Source organism: Triticum urartu, chromosome 2 (genome assembly GCF_003073215.2).
Source record: "Triticum urartu cultivar G1812 chromosome 2, Tu2.1, whole genome shotgun sequence".
Lineage (NCBI taxonomy): Eukaryota > Viridiplantae > Streptophyta > Magnoliopsida > Poales > Poaceae > Triticum > Triticum urartu.
In genome coordinates this window covers 423,830,855-423,849,519 of record NC_053023.1, presented here as the reverse complement: position 1 = coordinate 423,849,519, position 18,665 = coordinate 423,830,855, and the positions used below count along the sequence as shown (strand labels likewise).

At 43.1% G+C, this 18,665-nt stretch overlaps 1 pseudogene; it reads right to left on the bottom strand.

Moving 5' to 3' along the window:
- Positions 1 to 8,061: 8,061 nt before the first annotated feature.
- On the bottom strand, positions 8,062 to 12,086 carry LOC125536962 (annotated as a pseudogene).
- Positions 12,087 to 18,665: the final 6,579 nt, after the last annotated feature.

Below are 18,665 nucleotides of genomic sequence, written 5' to 3'. Positions count from 1 at the left end.
ACTGGTATATAATAAATCCGATTTCCCTGAGTTGGATCCCAGCCAACTTTCCTTGATCTTCAAAAATGAAACTGCAGATAAACCCAAAGAATCATCCAAATATTAATCACTCCATCGATGATGACATGGTGGAGCCATGGCGAGAGGATGGCAGTGTATGATTGGCAAGGAGAAGCAGTATTCTGTTTGTGAGGGATTCATCCTATGGAGATATGGTTGTTTTATAGGAAGAGCAAAGGAAGACGTATGGAAGGGAAAGAGATATGTGTGATGAATGGGAAGGGGAGAAGACACGCATGTTTTCTTGATAGCGTCCATCTGTTTCTTGTCCAATCGTTTCTTCTGGATTTGGTGAGCATCTACTAATAATGGTCTCCATATGATTGAAAGTCCTCTGGTGACAGAAAACAGAGCGCTCGGTATTGAATGGGTTGCCGGTTTGCTAGGAACTGAAAACTAAACGCACGGAATCGGAATAGACTACTCTCAGGAAAACACTGAACCTGCCACCGACTGGAGGATTCAAGCATCACATGGGCAACACCTGGAAGCCCTGGCTGCGCCTGTGAAATGAGGCCCTGCCCAACATGATCACCAGCTAAGCCCTTTGAGCTTGAAAATAAGTGCGTCCACCAGCTGGAGACCTGCCCAACGCGGCGTCCGCTCCATGGTTGAGTTGTCGAGCAGAGTATCCTTTCCATGCGAGAGCCCAGCGGTCGATCTGATTGGCGGGCGGGTTGTGCCGGAGGAGCACCTGATGCAGAGATGAATCCCCGCCGGCGTGGCTACTTAGAAAGGGGATAATTTTACTGCACTGGAGGAGGCTGGATGTGGGACAGAGATGCTTATGTGGTTGTGGGTCCTTAGCAAGTAACTGATGCTTATTTGGCCGGGGGTGTTCTACTGATTGGACCCATATGTAAGTCAATAGAAGAATGATGATGTGGCTAGGCTGATGATGTGGATAGCTTTCATGTTAAGAGAAATAGGATAGTGAGGACCAACTATTTAGGTATTATAGATTTAGTGGTGAGGGTACGAAAACAACTTGGGAGCATGTTAGTCAGTATCCATCGCAGTTGGGTGAAGCAGGTTCCATAGAAGAATTGAAAGTGCGTTTATTTCCATTATCTTTAACTGGTACCGCATTTTCATGGTTTGCTGCTTTACCACATGGCTCAATTCTCTTATGGTCGCAATTGGAGCAAAAGTTTCATGATCATTTTTATAGCGGCGATAATGAGCTAAAGTTGTCACATCTTACATCGGTTAGGCAAAAACATGTTGAATCGGTTACCGATTACGTCAAGAGATTTGGAGATATAAAGAACCAATGTTATAGCTTAGTGATAATTGAGAGAGACTTGGCGGATCTTGTTCTTAGTGGTTTGAAAACTCACATTAAAGAGAGGTTAGAAAGTTATGAGTTTTTGAGCATTAATCAAGTCTTACAAAAAGCTTTGGCTCAAGAGAGTCGAAGTAAAGAGGTCCATAGGTCTACAATCGATCGTCCTAGAATGTATATGGTTGAACATAATGATGATAATTCGGACGATGAGGTTGATGTCTATACTATCGAATTTGTTTGGTCCTCAAAGGCTAAACCTTATATGTGCAATGCTCTTAAGCCGACTCGCGAGAATCGTGATGAGAAAGTGAGGTTTACTTTTGATATATCAAAGTGTGATAAAATATTTGATACTCTCTTGCAAAATAAGATGATTAGAATATCACACACCATACCGCCGTTTGAGGAGCTGAAACGGCGTGCTTATTGCAAGTACCATAATTCATTTTCTCATGCTACTAACGATTGCAATGTTTTCAGACGACAGATACAATCGGCCATTAATGATGAACGATTGAATTTTGCTGAGATGCAAGTTGATAAACAGCCCTTCCCGATGAACACCATGGACTTGGAGGGAAAGAAAATGTTGATTCGGCCTAGCATAGCCGAATCTGCTAATAAAGATAATGTTCTTATTGGTGAACCCAGGAAAGGCAAGGAGAGCGACAAAGTCTTGGGACGAGAGGTTGTGCTTGATAAGCAACCGATGGAAAGGAAGTATTGAAGATCACCATAAAAAATCCTGCACTCGGGGGGCAACCACAAGTACAAGAAGATACTCATGTTAAATTTATCAAGCCCTAGAATTAAGAAGTTAGTAAGTGGGGAAAGAGTGAAGCTAAGCGCAAGCGAATCAGGCCAACTTTTGATATGTTGCTATCCAAATATGCAAGTCCAGCGGCCGGTTCTAGCTCTAATTGGCCATCACATTCAAAGCGTTCAAGATCACCTCTGGAACAAGAGTTTCGATGCTATGCAAGGCCATATGGGCCATGGGCACCGACACCATGGATGTCACAACCCTCCTATGCGCCATATTGCATGAGAGACTTCAATGGAGGATGGTGGCAGCCCCCAATGGCTCCTTGTGCTTTTCATATGGGGTGGGCAGCACCTAGAAGGCATGCTCGCAAGAGGCTTTATTATCCCACACAAGGTCGTTTGAGCTATGGTGCTAATCGACCAACAAAAATTTCTCCAAGTAAGGCCAACAAAAAAGTGTGGCGTGTTAAGTCATGTAATGCGGAAATTGCAGAATGTGACAAGCAAAAGGAGATCGAAAAGCCGGTTGTTGGTAATCTGGCTACTTCTAGTTGTGATATTGTTATTGTTCAGCAGGGTTCCATGGTTAGTGATCATGAGGCAAGCACAAGCAGGGCCAAACCAAGGGATCCCAAATATACTCAACCTAAGTGATGTCCTCCCGGTTTAACCAAGACCATGAAAAGGAGATTACAACGCATGAGGAACCACGAGAAGGTAGAGCACAAAGAGGAGAGGCAAAGGGACGAATTGTTAAGTGAAATTCGGCCCATGGCACTCACAAAACAAGTGTGGAGGCCTAAACAAAAACAAAACACAGATGTTTCTACATTAGCTGCAGCAACACCTTCACCACCAAAAGAGGATGATGCGACCCCTATTACATCGTCCACACCACCTGAAAAATCCCCTTCAATTGAGGAAACTTTGAGCCCAATATACACATTGGGGGATGAAGATGAGATGGTGGATTACGATTCTACGCCGGTTCGGGATGGTATGGATATTAATATGGTGTATTACTTACCTGCCGAGTTTCGTGCTATAGGTGAAGAAGGGGAGGTGGCTCAACTGGATTTTGGTCCAAAGAACGCTATCTTCGAGAAGCCAAAAGAACCGGTGAAACACTTGAAGCCATTGTACCTCAAAGGTCATATTAACGGATCGCCAGTTCCTAGGATGCTCGTTGATGGTGGTGATGTGGTAAATCTTACGCCCTACTCGGTCTTCAAGAAGTTGGGATTAGATAACGATGCATTGATGAAGACCAATATGGTACTTAATGGATTTGAGGGTAATGAAAAGACAGAGGCCAAAGGTGTGATGTGCATGGAACTCACCGTGGGAAGCAAAACTTTGCCCACCACATTCTTCATCGCCGAGGTGCAAGGTAACTATAATGTTATATTAGGCCGCAATTGGGTTCATGCTAACCAATGTGTGCCATCTACCATGCATCAATTCTTAATACAGTGGGTCGATGATGAGGTAGAAGTCATTCACGCGGATAATTCGGCTTGTGTTGCTTTGGTCGATGCATCGGTGGATTGGAATCATCCGGATGTTACTTGCTTAAAGGCGTGATTTCTCGGAGTTTGATTTCCTTAGTGCTATGAGGAACGGGTTCATTCCCATCTCTTTAAAGCCGATTGGTGGTAATCGATTCCAGGGTATGATGTAAACAAGTTAAACATGGCCGATATAGAAATTATCGCCCTAAGCACATAAAATGGACGATGGAGTGTTGACATCATCCTTAGGAAAAGCATCGTGCAAGTTATTTTTCGGTGCACAAGTTTGCCGAAAAACAGGGGGGCATGTGTTGACACCAGATTTTGGCACGGCGAAGAACTTAATTAAGATGGCCTCAAATGGAGAAGTGCTCAAAGTGAGAAAGTTCCATAGCGTCAAAAGGAAAAACTTTAATATTTGGGCCATAGTCATCTGGTCTCATCTCTAAGGCCGAAGTTGTGTTCGAAGTATTCAGATTTTGTATTCAGAACACTATTCGGCTGATTACGCCCCCAAGATGGCCTTATATGGGAAACGTTTCTACACGGATTGTCTTCGTCTCGTCAAAACGATCGATTTTAATATAAAGATCGTTCCAATCCAAGGTCTTATGCAAAATTTAGAGACCGCACCACGCGATCCTCCAATGGGCAAAATATGACGCCCGGGATCAGACACATGTGTGGGTATGTCTGATGAGTTGCGTGAATATTTAGCTGTTTTGCGTGAGCAATTTGGCTATGAGGATGACCTCAGATCAAAAAAAATTCAACATGAAAGTTGTTCGCCTCGTCGAAACGGTCAAGATTGCTTTTGAGCCTGTTTTCATCCGAGGTCGTTTACCACCACAAAAAAGACCCACAAGGTGCAGCCAGTTTAAACCGAACAGTTTTGGAAAGTTCGGACAAAACCAATCCGAATTTGACTAGGGTTTTGCACGTGAATCCAAACCTGTTCCTTGCACGGGAAGTCCAGCCGCCTCTTATATACCCAAGGGGTGACGGTCGATTGAACAACAACACACAATCGCAAAACACATCTACTTTTTACCCTAGTTTTACATCCCTCCCTTGTTCTTCCTCTCTCGTTCTTCGTTCGTTCTTCGTGTTAAAGGGCAGCGATCCTCGAGGCTCTAGGGGCGGGCGAACCAACCTAGGGCAGACCATAGCCGCCGCACGTCCAGACGGGGTCCCTCCCGGGCGCGTGGGGTTTCGGGTCCTGAAAAGCACCCGCCGGATTGCTTGCGTACCGCGCTTCCAGACGGGTCTCCTTCGGCGTGAGCTGCGGTGCATCACCCTCAGCGTTGGAGGTACACGGTGACGTGTTCGTGTGCGAACAATAACATTGCTTGTAGTTCATTTGAAATTCTATCGCGTTCAATGGTCAGATGCTCCGTACTCATGTTAGGTGTGTCGTACTCATTTTTTTTAAGGCAGTACAATCGGGATGCTCATATACAAAGCTCAGAAATATGCGAGCACCAATGACAAGTCTAGAACTTAAACTCTCACGGGCTGGTTTCATCACAAGGAACATACCCATCCGAGCTACGTTCAATTCGTTGCCGCAGCCATGTTGAAGGTGCTGATTTAGAGGACCTTCGACGATGTCCTTTTTTTCAAAAATAGGATGTTCGAGTTGAAGCTTTAATGTTTGCCGCATGAAAATAGGAGGTCGTGCTTTTTTATCTTTCTTTTACTTCTAACATTGTGCATCCTCAATGTCTCTTCGATGCCATGATGCTTTTTTATCTTTTTACTTCTAACATTGTGCATCCTCAATGTCTCTTCGATGTCATCATGCTTTTTTATTTTTTATTTTACTTCTAACATTGTGCATCCTCAATGTCACTTCGATGCCATGTTGTTACATAAAGTAGAACTACACACCATAATTAATTATTCCTGCATTTTTTCCATTATAGTTGGAGTACAAGATGTGGCCACCATTGGCGGAACCAGCCTTGCTACGAAGACCGAAGTGACAATACAATTATCTACATTACCATCCAATAACTATAGTAGGTCTAGCCAATAATAGTTAGACTAAAAACACACTTCCATCAGAGCCGGACATCATCCGTTGGCGTTGGAATGAAGGTGGAGCCTATACTACATCTTCCTGCTACCATGCTTTATTCCACGGATCTATCCCCCGACCCAGATTAGCGGCTTACCTGGAAAGGGCTCCCTTGAATGTGAAAATCATCATGTAACTCGCGAATCAGGACCGTTGCTGGATGGACGAGAGGCTGGCTAGGCGTGACTTGTCTCACCTCCCACCGTGTTGTGTGCTCTGTGATCAGGGCACCGAGGACATCCACCACCTTCTCGCGGGTTGTGTGTTCTCCAAGACAATTTGGCACCACACCCTGGTCTGGTGCAAGTTCACCACCCCTCCGCCTGATGGTTGCATCCCCCTCTATGACTGGCGGAGTGCGTCACTGGATGCGTCACCTGCATGCCTATGCAAATGCGTCGTGTCCATTGTCTGTTTGGTGGCTTGAGCAATAGGGAAATATCACAATGCTATTATCTTTGATCGTCATCGGTAACCCTCCATTGATGACTTGTTCTTGACCATTCAAGATGATGTGTGCGCTTGGGCCAAAGCCTGCGCCAAAGGGATCGAAGCCCTGCTTGATGTAACATAAATCTTAGATTTTGGGGGCGAGCAACCCCTTTCTTCTGCTCATGAGAATCTCCCGTATGCCTAACTGGTGTACGTGTTGGAGGTTCTCCACCCTTGTAACCTACTCTATCGATCAATGCAACAATACACTTCCATGAGTATTGGAGAAAATAAAAGGTTGAAAACGCCCCTAGAACTGGAAGCAAGTTTCCATCTTTATCTTCCAAACTAACACCTTCAAGAGTGAGAAGACACAAATCCGCCAACATTATGACAATAGGTTGTCATTATTTTCTCCTTTTCTTTTACTTTTGGTGGTATGTGCATCTCCAACGTCTCTTTGACATCATGTCATCAGAGTCAAAATGTTCTCTGCTTCATATGGTGCTTTAATGAAGTGCCCTTTATTGAAAACAAAAGCATAATGTTAGGAGCTATGAAAAGAAATTAAAGAACCATGCACTTTAGCCAAACCAGAAATAGTAAGGGTGCCAGCAAAATGTGGGCTACGTGATTGATTTTAAAAATTGGTGGACTTCTTGCAAATTGATGACTCATACAAGCTTATCAACATGAGCTTCTTTCATCATTTTCCTAGTTTGTTTTTTTTGTTCAACTACACATTTTAAAGGAATTTTAGTACTCCATCCTTTGCAGCTATAATGTATATAACATAATTTATTATTGTTGGAGTACAAGATGTGGATTGGTGAAAACAATCCTCACTACGAGAACGGAAGTTACAAAAAACAGTTATAATGCTGCCAAAGAACGATAGTCAGTCCAACAAAGAACGATCTTAATCTTCGAAACCAACACCTTCAAGAGGAGATGACACTAAACATGTCGGCCTTGCCTAATTTAGTCAATGAAGGTATACTCAATATAGAAGGTATGTTGCATAAACTAACCATGCATTCAAGCACACCCCATTCGACCATATTAATAAGGGCGGCTCAATTCATCATATAGCCACCTAGCTTGGACAAAAGAGTTAGCGACATTCTACACAGTGGATGTGCTTGGAGACGGATGGATAAGTTGTTGAGTCCAACCATTGAAGGCCATGCCATGAGCAGTGGCCTCAAACACATCACCTTCGGGTTGAGATGGTGGATATATGTATCTATCAGGACCGGATGGCCTCAAAGACATCATCACAAGTTTTCACCCTAGAAAAATATCATCAATCGGTGTTAGAAGCACCAAAAAATTGGGCATCATATGCCCCGATAAAGGCTAGAGAGAAAAATCCCTAGTGAATGGTGGGAGAAAATCAGAGGCTGCATCCAACCACGGTGCTGTGAATGAAAGATGAGGCACAGGCTCCTACCAAGGAGTAACAAAAGGTCATACATGCCCACCGCGGTTTTCGATGGTGAACATAAAGTTGCTTTCATGTAATATGTCCCATGTAATTGTCTAGTACCATTGCAAGTCTATTTTTTCGGGAAAATGTTTCATAGGGGATATTATTGTAGTCTTGTCCTATACCTTTGTTCCAGATGACGTGATTCATTTGCTTTTGACACTTCTTCAACATGTCTAATCTGTTGGACTCGTTAATAAAATCATAGGAATCTCCCATCACAAAAAATAAAAAAATCATAGGAATCTCTATATTGTTTAAAAAAATAGTGGTCATAATATTTATACTCACTTCATGGTAAATATCTCTTCTTGCAAATAAAAAACACTAGATGTTTGATTTGCTTATGAATTACATGACCAAACGATATCAAACAAGCACTTGACCAATATAACAGCAGAAATTTACAGTAAACGTGTACATATATGCATGAAGCTCACATCACAACTATGACCTTTCCTGTGATGTGCCCGCTCATGCTCTTCTCCCACGCGTCCGCTGCCTTCTCGAATTGATGCCGTGAGTCGACAACCGTCTTGAGCTTCCCTTCCTTCACCAGCTCAAGCAGAAACCTCAGGTCCTCCTTCCCCATCGATTCAATCACGATGGACAACTTCTTCTTGGATAAAAACGTCAGGATTGATGCGACAAAGTTCCAAAAGTTGGAGGCTATGTCGACGACTCTGCCAGGGAAGTTGAGGGCCGGCTTGAATAAGGATGGCAATGGGTCGGTTTGGATCGGGTTGAACAATATCAAATCCATATACATATTCATGAAGACAATCTTTGCCCGCTCATGAAAATATCCACGGGCAAAAAATTGTGTCCATGTCCAAACCCGATGGATATCCATACCCATTGGATATCCATTGGGTCCTCTCGAGACATATAAATAAGACATAACACAATGTTAACATAAGCTCTTCCGTTCTTCACCTAGTGGCAGGCTAGGCTTCACTTATGGTAAACATCAACTTATGGTACATCAATGCCCACTTACAACCTAAGATCATTTAGTATTTTTCTAACAGATTAGAATGACAACTCATTTCAGAAGGAGATAAAAATAAGGGAAGGGGCGTTGCAGTATGTTACGGTGGGAATTGAATGTCAAATAATAAAAGTTACGGTGGGGATTGTGTGATTTCTTTTACATGTTTTAGATAACAGTGTAAAATTGCAGTGGGACATGTGACCGTGGGTAGGGATAGCAGATTTTTGCCCATTAAGTCATACTATCGGGTCGGGTTTGGGTATACCCACGGGTACAAGATTATATCCATGCCCTACCCACGAGCAATCGGGTCGGGTTTGGGCGCTGCCCGTGGACACAAAAGCATATCCAAACCCTATCCATTCGGGTCGGGTATCCATGGATATCCATGTCCATGGGTAAAATTGCCATCCTTAGGCTTGAAGGCCGACTACTTGCCATCAGTCGTGGTGTTCATGATGTAGTCGTACTTCTTGCCCGAAGAGTTGCTCAATGCCGCGCCTTGCGGTGTCTTGTAGTCCAGCACCTCGTCGGTGCCGATGTTCATCACAGCCTCCAGGTTGCGGGCACCGCAGGTGGCGGTGACGTTGTCGTTTCCGAGCTTGGCGAGCTGGACGGTGTACGTGCCCATGCTGCCCGATGCCGCCACTAGTAGAAAAAGGGCCATTTGTCCCGGTTCTAGAGGGCCTTTAGTCCCGGTTCTGGAACCGGGACTAAAGGGTCGTTACTAAAGCCCCCCCCCTTTAGTCCCGGTTCTTACACGAACCGGGACTAAAGGCCGTCCACGTGGCCGCTGTCTGGAGCTCCACCATTAGTCTCGGTTGGAAAGTTATTTTTACGGAAAAATATTGATTTTTTTTATTTTTAAAATTTTGAATTATTTTCCAATTTAATCTCTAATCACCCCTCATCACTGCTCAATTTAACCTCTAATCTCTAATCATCCCTCATCATTCCAAATCATCTAACCTCCTGGCCGGTCATCCATCCTCGTACTACTCCAGCCTGAGCACGCTTAACTTCCAAGTTCTATTCCCCCTCGTTTTCAAGTCTGCACTTGTTGTTTTCCTGACAATAGTAAGATGTCAATCCTATTAACCCTCAGTAGTTTAGCTTGAGCATGAAGTCACATGTTTCACTGTTTGAGTTTGAAACTATTACTCTAAAAAACAATAATTATTTAGTAACACTAATATTTCTTAAATAAGTAGTTTGACCATAGTTTGACCAAAATTCAAAAAATTGAAATAATTATTTAGTAACACTAATATTCTTGAATAATTATATAGTAACACTAATATTTCTTGAATAAGTAGTTTGACCACAGTTTCATCAGATTTGACCAAAATTCAAAAAAACTATAATAATTTTTTAGTAACACTAATATTCTTAATAACTATTTAGTAACACTAATACTTCTTGAATAAGTAGTTTGACCAAAGTTTGACCTGATTTAACAAAAATTGAAAAAAACTGAAATTTGAGCATAACTTTTTTCCTTTTAGAATTTGAGGATTCTAAAAATTTACAAACAGGCCATAGGCTGTCAAAATCGGATGCGGATTTTCGTGTTGAATATTTTGATATATTATATGTTTCTTCAACATCGTATGCAAAAGTTATAGCCGTTTTACTTTTTCATGACACTTTTTTGCAAAACATGTCCAAATTTAAGTTTTTAAATTTTCCTAACTAGTAGATGTAGTAATATAACTACATCTCGAAGGATTTTATTTTTTGAAGTTTTATCATTTTATTTTGCTTTTTACAAAACTGAAAAGGCGATCCACAAGGAGAGGGTAGAGTTTGAAAATGGGACCTTTAGTCCCAGTTTGAGACACGAACCGGGACTAAAGGGCATTGCACCCTTTAGTCCCGGTTCGTATCTCAGACACCAACCGGGACTAAAGGGCATCGCATCCTTTAGTCCCGGTTCGTGTCTCAAACTGGGACTAAAGGGCTCATTTGAACCGGGACTAATCCCTTTAGCCGCACGACCCGGGACCAATGCTCACATTAGTCCCGGTTCGTTACTGAACCGGAACTAATGGGCTTATCTGGCCCGAACGAAAGCCCTGTTTTCTACTAGTGTGCGGTGATCAGCATGTTGCTGCCGCGGCATGTGCCGTCGAACTCTGTGCCAATGGCCTTCAGGGCCTGCAGAGCAGTGATGCCAGCGATGGGCAGCCCTGCGGCATCCGCAGCGGATACTCCGGCGGGTCAGGTGACGATGATGCGCTCGGATGCTCCAACATACTCAGCGAGGCCACCAACTTTCTGTAATTAAACATCTTCTGTCATAAATGATGTGCATATAAATGAGACATAAACTAAATTGTTCAAATCATGGCTTTTCGAATTACCCCGAGGACTAATTTGGACACAACTTTGTCACCAATTTTCAACTCTTGAACCGCAGAACCAACCTCAACAATCTCTCCAGCGACGTCGGTTACTGTTTCATTAGCAGGCAGTGAAAGGAGTGTTTAGATTGGCATTGACAATAACAATATAGTATTCCCTCCATCCCATAATATAAAAGTGTTTTTGACCTCTTATATTATGGGACCGAGGGAGAACTATATACCCCGCAAACAAAACAATATACTACTTTTAAAAATACAATATACTACTCTATATACTAGTGTGTACATCTATGTTGAAAAGTCGGTCAACACTTTTAGATAATTGATCCTTGCTTTTATGTTGTTGTAATGTAATTTTAGCTTGTATAGACTTTTTTCTCTTCCTTCCCTGTTTTGTTTTGTTTTGAGTCTTCACTCTTGTATTTTTTTAAATTAATAAAAATAAGCCATAGAGTCCTGTTTTTTCCCTCAAAAATATATATAACATATACCTATCTTACGATATACTAAGCAAAGGTCGGATGTGCTAAATCTTTCACTTTATATTTTTTTACATATACTCTATCATTGCATATAATTGACCAGTTATGAATTTCTATCCGAAGCATTCCTTGCAAATTGCAATCAACTCCATGGGAAATATTGTCATCACAAAAGACAAAGCCTTGTGTACAAGAAATATGTTATGCGTGAGTACCTGGAATAAACGGAAATTTAGGAATAAAAGGACGGAGCAACCCTTTCTGGATCTTCCAATCCGCTGGATTTATGCTTGCTGCTTCAACTTTTATGAGAACTTCATCTTTCTTCGGTGAAGGAACTGGGATATCCACGTACTGAAGTAATATGCAAGATGCCCCTCTTTTTTAATGACATGCTCTTCTTCAATGAAGCAATCAGTAATCAAGCTCTTGTTGAAATTCTTCTGAAAGGCAGAAAGTTCACCTGGAGCAATATGCAAGATGCCCCTCTTTTGGAAAAACTGGACTGGTGTTTCACTTGTAAAGCCTGGACTCTCATGTTTCCTTCCACTCAAGCCATTCCTCTTGCCAAAATTACTTCAGAACACCTCCCTATTGTTATCCAAGTGGGCACCTGCATTCCTAAATCTCAGGTTTGAAAATTTGAAAATTCCTGGCTGAAGCACCCTCAATTCAAGGATGTAGTTAGGAATATTTGGGAGCAAGATATTCAAGAAGCTGATAGTGCTAAATGCATTGCTGTAAAATTCAAAAGGCTTAGGAAAGGTTTAAAGATCTGGGCCAAATCAATTTCAAACCTCAAAGAAATTATTCAGAACATCAACTACATGATCCTATTCTATGATGTCACTGAGGAATTGTAACATCCCAAATTTTCAATTTGGAATGTTATACATAGATCATTCTTGCATATCATATTTTTATTGAATTTTGTCCCGCGATCCTCAAAATCCTAAGCAACTCAAGGACCCTCGGAGAGAGTTGGGGATTTCCCCAGTTTTCAAATTTGATTTTTATCAAATTTTGAAATGAGGATTTTGGTTTTAATTATTTTTCTCTCCAAGAATATTTCATATTAAAATATATGAGAGGGGATAATATGACTTCTCCAAATAAATGAAATATGGGAGGAAAAATATTAAAATCAAATATTTGTTTTATTTGGGTGTTATTGCAATTTTGTTTGCATTAGAAAAAAAATTGCACGTTTTCAAAATTGCATTTTAGGGTCAAGAAAATGTTCATCTCGTTCTAAATATTTTACTTAGACGATGAAAATTTGTTTTAGCATTTTTAGAATTTTATTTTATTTTCTAGGATTTTCTTAGTTTCGGCGGAATTATTTAAAAAAATGCGCAGGGGCTAACTGGGCCAAAGCCCAGCCGCCGGCCGACCTCCCCCACGACACCGTCTCCCTCAGGAGACCGACGCCGCCACGCCTCCCCGGACCGGAGTCCGGCTAGGACTCCGCCCCGCCGCCCCTTTGCCCCCTCCCGAAGGCACCCCCTCCCCTTTATATACCCCACCCCGCCACCGCCACCACCACCCCACCCCGCCCAAGCCACACCGCCGCCGCTTGCCCGTGCCCCGGCACTACTGCTGTGCCGCGCCGCTGCCGCACCCCTGCACTGCTGCTGTGCCACGCCACTGCCGCGCCACCGCCGCCTCGCCCCACCGTCGCCGCGGCGTGTCGCCGGACCGAAGAGGTAGCCACCGTTTTTTTAAAGAAAACCAATCCGTTTTTTTAAGAAAACCCTACTTCGTTTTTTCGGTTCGCCGGTTTTTCCCGGTTTTTCTGTTTAGCGGACGTTCGTTCGGACGTTCGTTTTAATGAACGGTTTTCGCTCGTTAGTTATAGACAACGAATGCTCGTTCGTTAGCCTGTTCATCAGTTTTCTTTAATTGGATTTTTTTTCTGCGATTATTTCTGATCGCGATTTCTGATCCGATTTTCGTTCTAGTTTATCTTTTTGCTCGTTTATCGGAATCAGGCGATTCAAGCGCCTAGATCTTCGTCTCGGGATCCTCTTTCCGTTTAACCAACTTGAACAAGCTTTTGCTACTGTAAAATTTGACCTAGGTCCAGATTAGTAAACGGATCTTGTTTTCTTCGCCGTTTGAGTTTCGTTGCTCCGTTTGATTTGATTCTTTTTGCAAACCGAAGTTCTTAAGTTGAACTTTCTGGTTAGATCTTCTTATTTGACATGTACTCGTGTTTCTTTGCTTGATTGCTTATGTATGCTATTGTTTGTTTGCGATAGAATTCCCGGAGTGCGAAGCGTGTTATTTGGAGTCTCTAGGTTTCGTGGATCGTCAGCAAGGCAAGTAACACTTTGATCATACCCCTTTATCACCCAGTTTTATGCATTAGTTACAATCCTCAAACATTGCATGGTTAGGATGTCATTAACATGTGGGCTGGGAAGTAGTTGATGAGGTAGAACCTATTGCCCTGTTACATTCAAACCCTTGGGAGTTACTTATACGCGTTGCTTATATTGCTATGCTATGCTTGTAGACATGGTTTGGGTGAGTGAAATCCATGGCAGATGTGAGATTATTAATTAATGGTTCAACTTAAGGTGGCAACTTAAATACACATCTGGGTGGATTGAGGCACCTGGAGTACCCAGTGTTGCGTGTATTTTTGGAAATCTTGGAGTACCTGTGTGATTTTCCTATGGACCGCCACCCAGGCTCAAAGGGAACTGAGATGATTCATGCTAGAAACTTCCGTGTGCAGCCACAAGCTATTATGGGCTCTAGCATAGTTGAGTAAGTTACGTGAAGCTCTTCAAGAGGTGGATCAGCAGGTAATGGGTTGTAGGTTTGGTATGGTCTGCCCGGAGTAGAGAGTTAATGTTTCTGAAAGACTATGTCTCGGTCATCCATTTCTCAAACACCATATAGTGCGAGAAATCCAACAGAGGAAATCGAGTCTTGTGGGGAAAAGTGCGCAAACCTCTGCAGAGTGTACAAACTAATCATGGTTAGCCGTGTCCCCGGTTATGGACATCTTGAGTATCTAGTACTTGGAGTATCTTAAGTATCTCATCACTCTAAATTAATATTGTTGGGTTGTTAATTACCTTAATTGGAATTGAGTTGGAGGAACCTTCTCAATGATGTTTCAACTACCATGATAGTTAAATAAAATCTATTCCTTTGTTGTAGGGAAAAATTGGCTTTTCGCAAAAACTATAACCATAGAGCTTTCCACGAGCCAAATATGCATGTAGTGATAGTATTATACTGTACTTGCTCTACTTTGTTACCTTGCCAGCATATTCCATGTGTTGACCCGTTTTCGGGCTGCAACGTATTATGTTGCAGACTTTTCAGACGAGAAGTAAGGTTCGTTAGGTCGTTGCCGTGCAGCTCAGCTATGCCGTTGGAGTTGATGGACTCACTTTATCTTCCAAGCCTTCCGATGTTATCATATTAGATGGTCTTAAGCCATGTTTTATTGTAATAAGTTCTCTTTGGAGACATTCGATGTAATAAGTGTGTGATTGCTACTCTGTTATAAATCCTCGAGTACTGTGTGTGTCAGCATTACCGATCCAGGGATGACATTGAAGCACAGAGACTTGACCGTTTGAGGTCGGGTCGCTACAAGATGGTATCAGATAACACGCTGAGTGTAGGACACGACCACTAAGCTAAAGCCATAGATCACTATTCTCTTCTCATTTCTGACTCCTCTCCATTTTCCACTCTTTATGATGGCGGATGCAAGGAACAAGTTTGCACAACCGGATGAAGAAGAACCTTTTGGACGACACTTGAAAGAAGTCACTAGGTACCTGAACATAGGAATACCAAGCTTCACAGGGACTTAAAACTCCACTTTGCCAGAAGTGGAGCGATGGATGATTCAAGTTCCAGGAAGAACATTCATGCCAGTCACTAAACCCATAGAGTTTTCCTTTGATGCACCAACCTGGAGTCTAGGCAAGAGTATGATAGCTCACATCACCATGGGGCGCATTGGAGAAGTTTATCAAAGGAGCTTAAGGATACTATCTACCAGATTTTTGGGCGTCGAGACGAGCAATGGGAGATGATCAGCACCAGGAAGGATATATCAATTGCAGCTTTCATCCAGGAACTAAACCAGCACATTCGACGCCAGGAGAATCAGATGTGTGCAGGCATGATAGATCTGAAGAAGGCAATGGCTAGGATTACGGAACTTGAGGAAGAACTCAAGGCTACACGTGAAGATTATGAGGAGGAAATCGCCGTACTAGTGGATAAGAATGCCGACCTAACAATGAAGCTAGCAGTATTCCTGGGAGACCCCGCACCAGTAGAAGAAGACAAAGAACCCAAGGAGATTCACCCGGAGAACTACATCATCATCAACGACACCGACTCCGAGCTTAGCGATGATGACTTTGAAGACGAAGCTAGAGCAGTTATCATGGAGTCTTCGACCGATCAATATTTTTTAGTAGACCACCACATAAGTAGTAGTATTACACCATGTAAATAGAGTAGTCCGAGCACTATTGCGATAGTTCTAGACTGATTGTATGCCTTGCTTGATTGATTGAGTGAAATGATTGTGTTTGTCTCGTGTGCATATGGGTAGTGCTTTCTCATTAGACCTCATTCTATTCTAATCTCTCCCCTCTAAACCCATCAGATGCCTCCGAGACGTGACCCCGGATTTGCTTTCCCACTGGAGCTCACTCAGTTGATCCAGCAACAGAATACCCTGATGCAGTTGTTAGTTCAGAACCAAGGCAACAACAACAACAACAATCCACCACCACCACCAGTGGACAACTTAGCCCGTTTTCTGAGGTTGCAGCCACCGGTGTTTTCCAGTAGCACCGAGCCTATAGTAGCAGATGATTGGCTCCGCAGGATTGGAAGGGAGTTAACCACTGCAGGATGTACCGATGCTAAGAAGGTGCGTTTTGCCGCACATCAGTTGAATGGACCAGCAACCTCATGGTGGGAGAATTACACTGTCACCTACCCTATAGCCACGGTGACATGGGACCAGTTTCAGCAAGCCTTCCATATAGCTCATGTCTCAACTGGATCAATGAGTATGAAGAAGCGTGAGTTTCACAACTTACGCCAGGGGAACCGTACCGTGGCTCAGTACGCGGATGAGTTTAGCAAGTTATCTCGCTATGCCCCTGATGATGTGGCCACAGATGCCGCAAAGCAGGAGAAGTTTATGGAAGGGCTGAATGATGAGATGAGCATGCAGTTGATGGTGGCAACATTCGACGACTACCAGGAGTTGGTAGATAAGGCTCTTATGATTGAAGGGAAGCAGCAGCAGATTGAGAGCCGTAAGAGGAAGTATGGACAAGGGAGGTATAATTCGGGAGCTCAGCAAAAGCCTCGCCTAACCATGAACTCGGGAGGACTTGTTCATAACCATGGAGGCCACACCCATAATGGAGGAAGTAACCATAACCATACCGGCCCAAGGAATGGGAATGGGAATGGAGCAAGCAACAATCAGAACCACCCCAATCCAGCCACACCTGCGAAGAGAGACCTAAGCCACGTTACTTGTTTCAAGTGCGGGAAGACTGGACACTATGCCATGGAGTGCCCTGAAGGGAAGAATGGAAACAGAAATGGGAGCGTTGGGAAGAAGTCCAATCCATTCAACAAAGGACAAGTAAACCACGTTAACGTGGAGGAGGTTGAAGAGCAACTAGACGCGGTTATAGGTAAGTTTTTGGTTAAGTCATTTACCGCTCTTGTTCTTTTTGATACTGGTGCATCGCATTCATACATATGAAGGGAATTCGTGGATAAGTTTAAACTACCGACCCAAACCCTTAGGACCCATCTGTTAGTAAGTTCACCTGGAGCAGAGTATATGGCTAGTCGATGGTGCGACCAGATACCCCTAACCATTGGCAACCATGTTTTTTCGTCCGACCTAATTATCTTGGAGTCACAAGGATTGGATGTGATATTAGGAATGGACTAGATGTCAAAGTACGGAGGAAGCATTGACTGTGTTAGTAAGTCAGATTGTCTCACCACCCCGGAGGGAAAAAGGATCAAGTATATATCTAGGCATGCACCCAGAAGTAGCCAAGTAAATACCCTCACAGGAGTTGTTCAGGAGGAAGTGCCTGTAGTAAATGATTACCTGGATGTTTTCCCAGAGGAGTTACCAGGCATGCCACCGGATCGAGATATCGAGTCTTTGATAGAGCTATTGCCAGGCACAGGGCCAATATCCAAGAGACCCTATCGGATGCCCGCGAATGATCTAGAGGAGATTAAGAAATAGATCAAGGAGTTATTGGAGAAAGGTTACATTCAATAGAGTTCATCACCATGGGGAGCCCCAGTGCTTTTGGTTGAGAAGAAGAATAAGTCCCTAAGAATGGTTGTTGATTATCGAGCCTTGAATGAAGTGACGATCAAGAACAAGTACCCATGGACGATGATCAATGATCTGTTTGACCAGCTGCAAGGAGCTAAGGTGTTTTCGAAGATCGATCTACGATCAGGATTTCACCAGCTGAAGATACGGGAGAAGGATATAGCAAAGACAACATTCACCACACGGTACAGGTTATACGAATATACGGTCATGCTGTTTGGACTGACTAATGCCCCTGCCTATTTCATGAGCATGATGAACAAGGTGTTCATGAAATATTTGGATAAGTTTGTTGTGGTGTTCATTGATGATATAATGGTATATTCGAAGAATGAAGAGGAACACAAGGAGCATTTGCGTTTAGTTCTCGAGAAACTCAGGGAACATTAGTTGTATGCCAAGTACAGCCAATGCGAGTTTTGGTTGAAGGAAGTCGGATTCCTTGGACATGTTATATTAGGAGAAGGTATGCTACCTCTTGAGCTTGCGTTGGTTTTCCCCGAAGAGGAAGGGATGATTGTAACACCCTCGATGCGACTATATCTCCCACGTGTCGAGGCACGACTTAGAGGCATAATCGCATTGAAGGCATATGTCGCAAGTTAGGCAATCTTCACAACATCCCAAGTAATATAAATCATAAAGGGGAGATAACATAGTTGGCTTACACTCGCCACGTCAATCAAGTACATAAATAACATTACATCATCCAAACACTCATGGCCCGACTACGGCGCCAAAATAAAATATAACCCAACATGCGATACGGTCCCAATCACCCCCAACTGGGCACCACTACTGATCATCAGGAAAGGAAACATA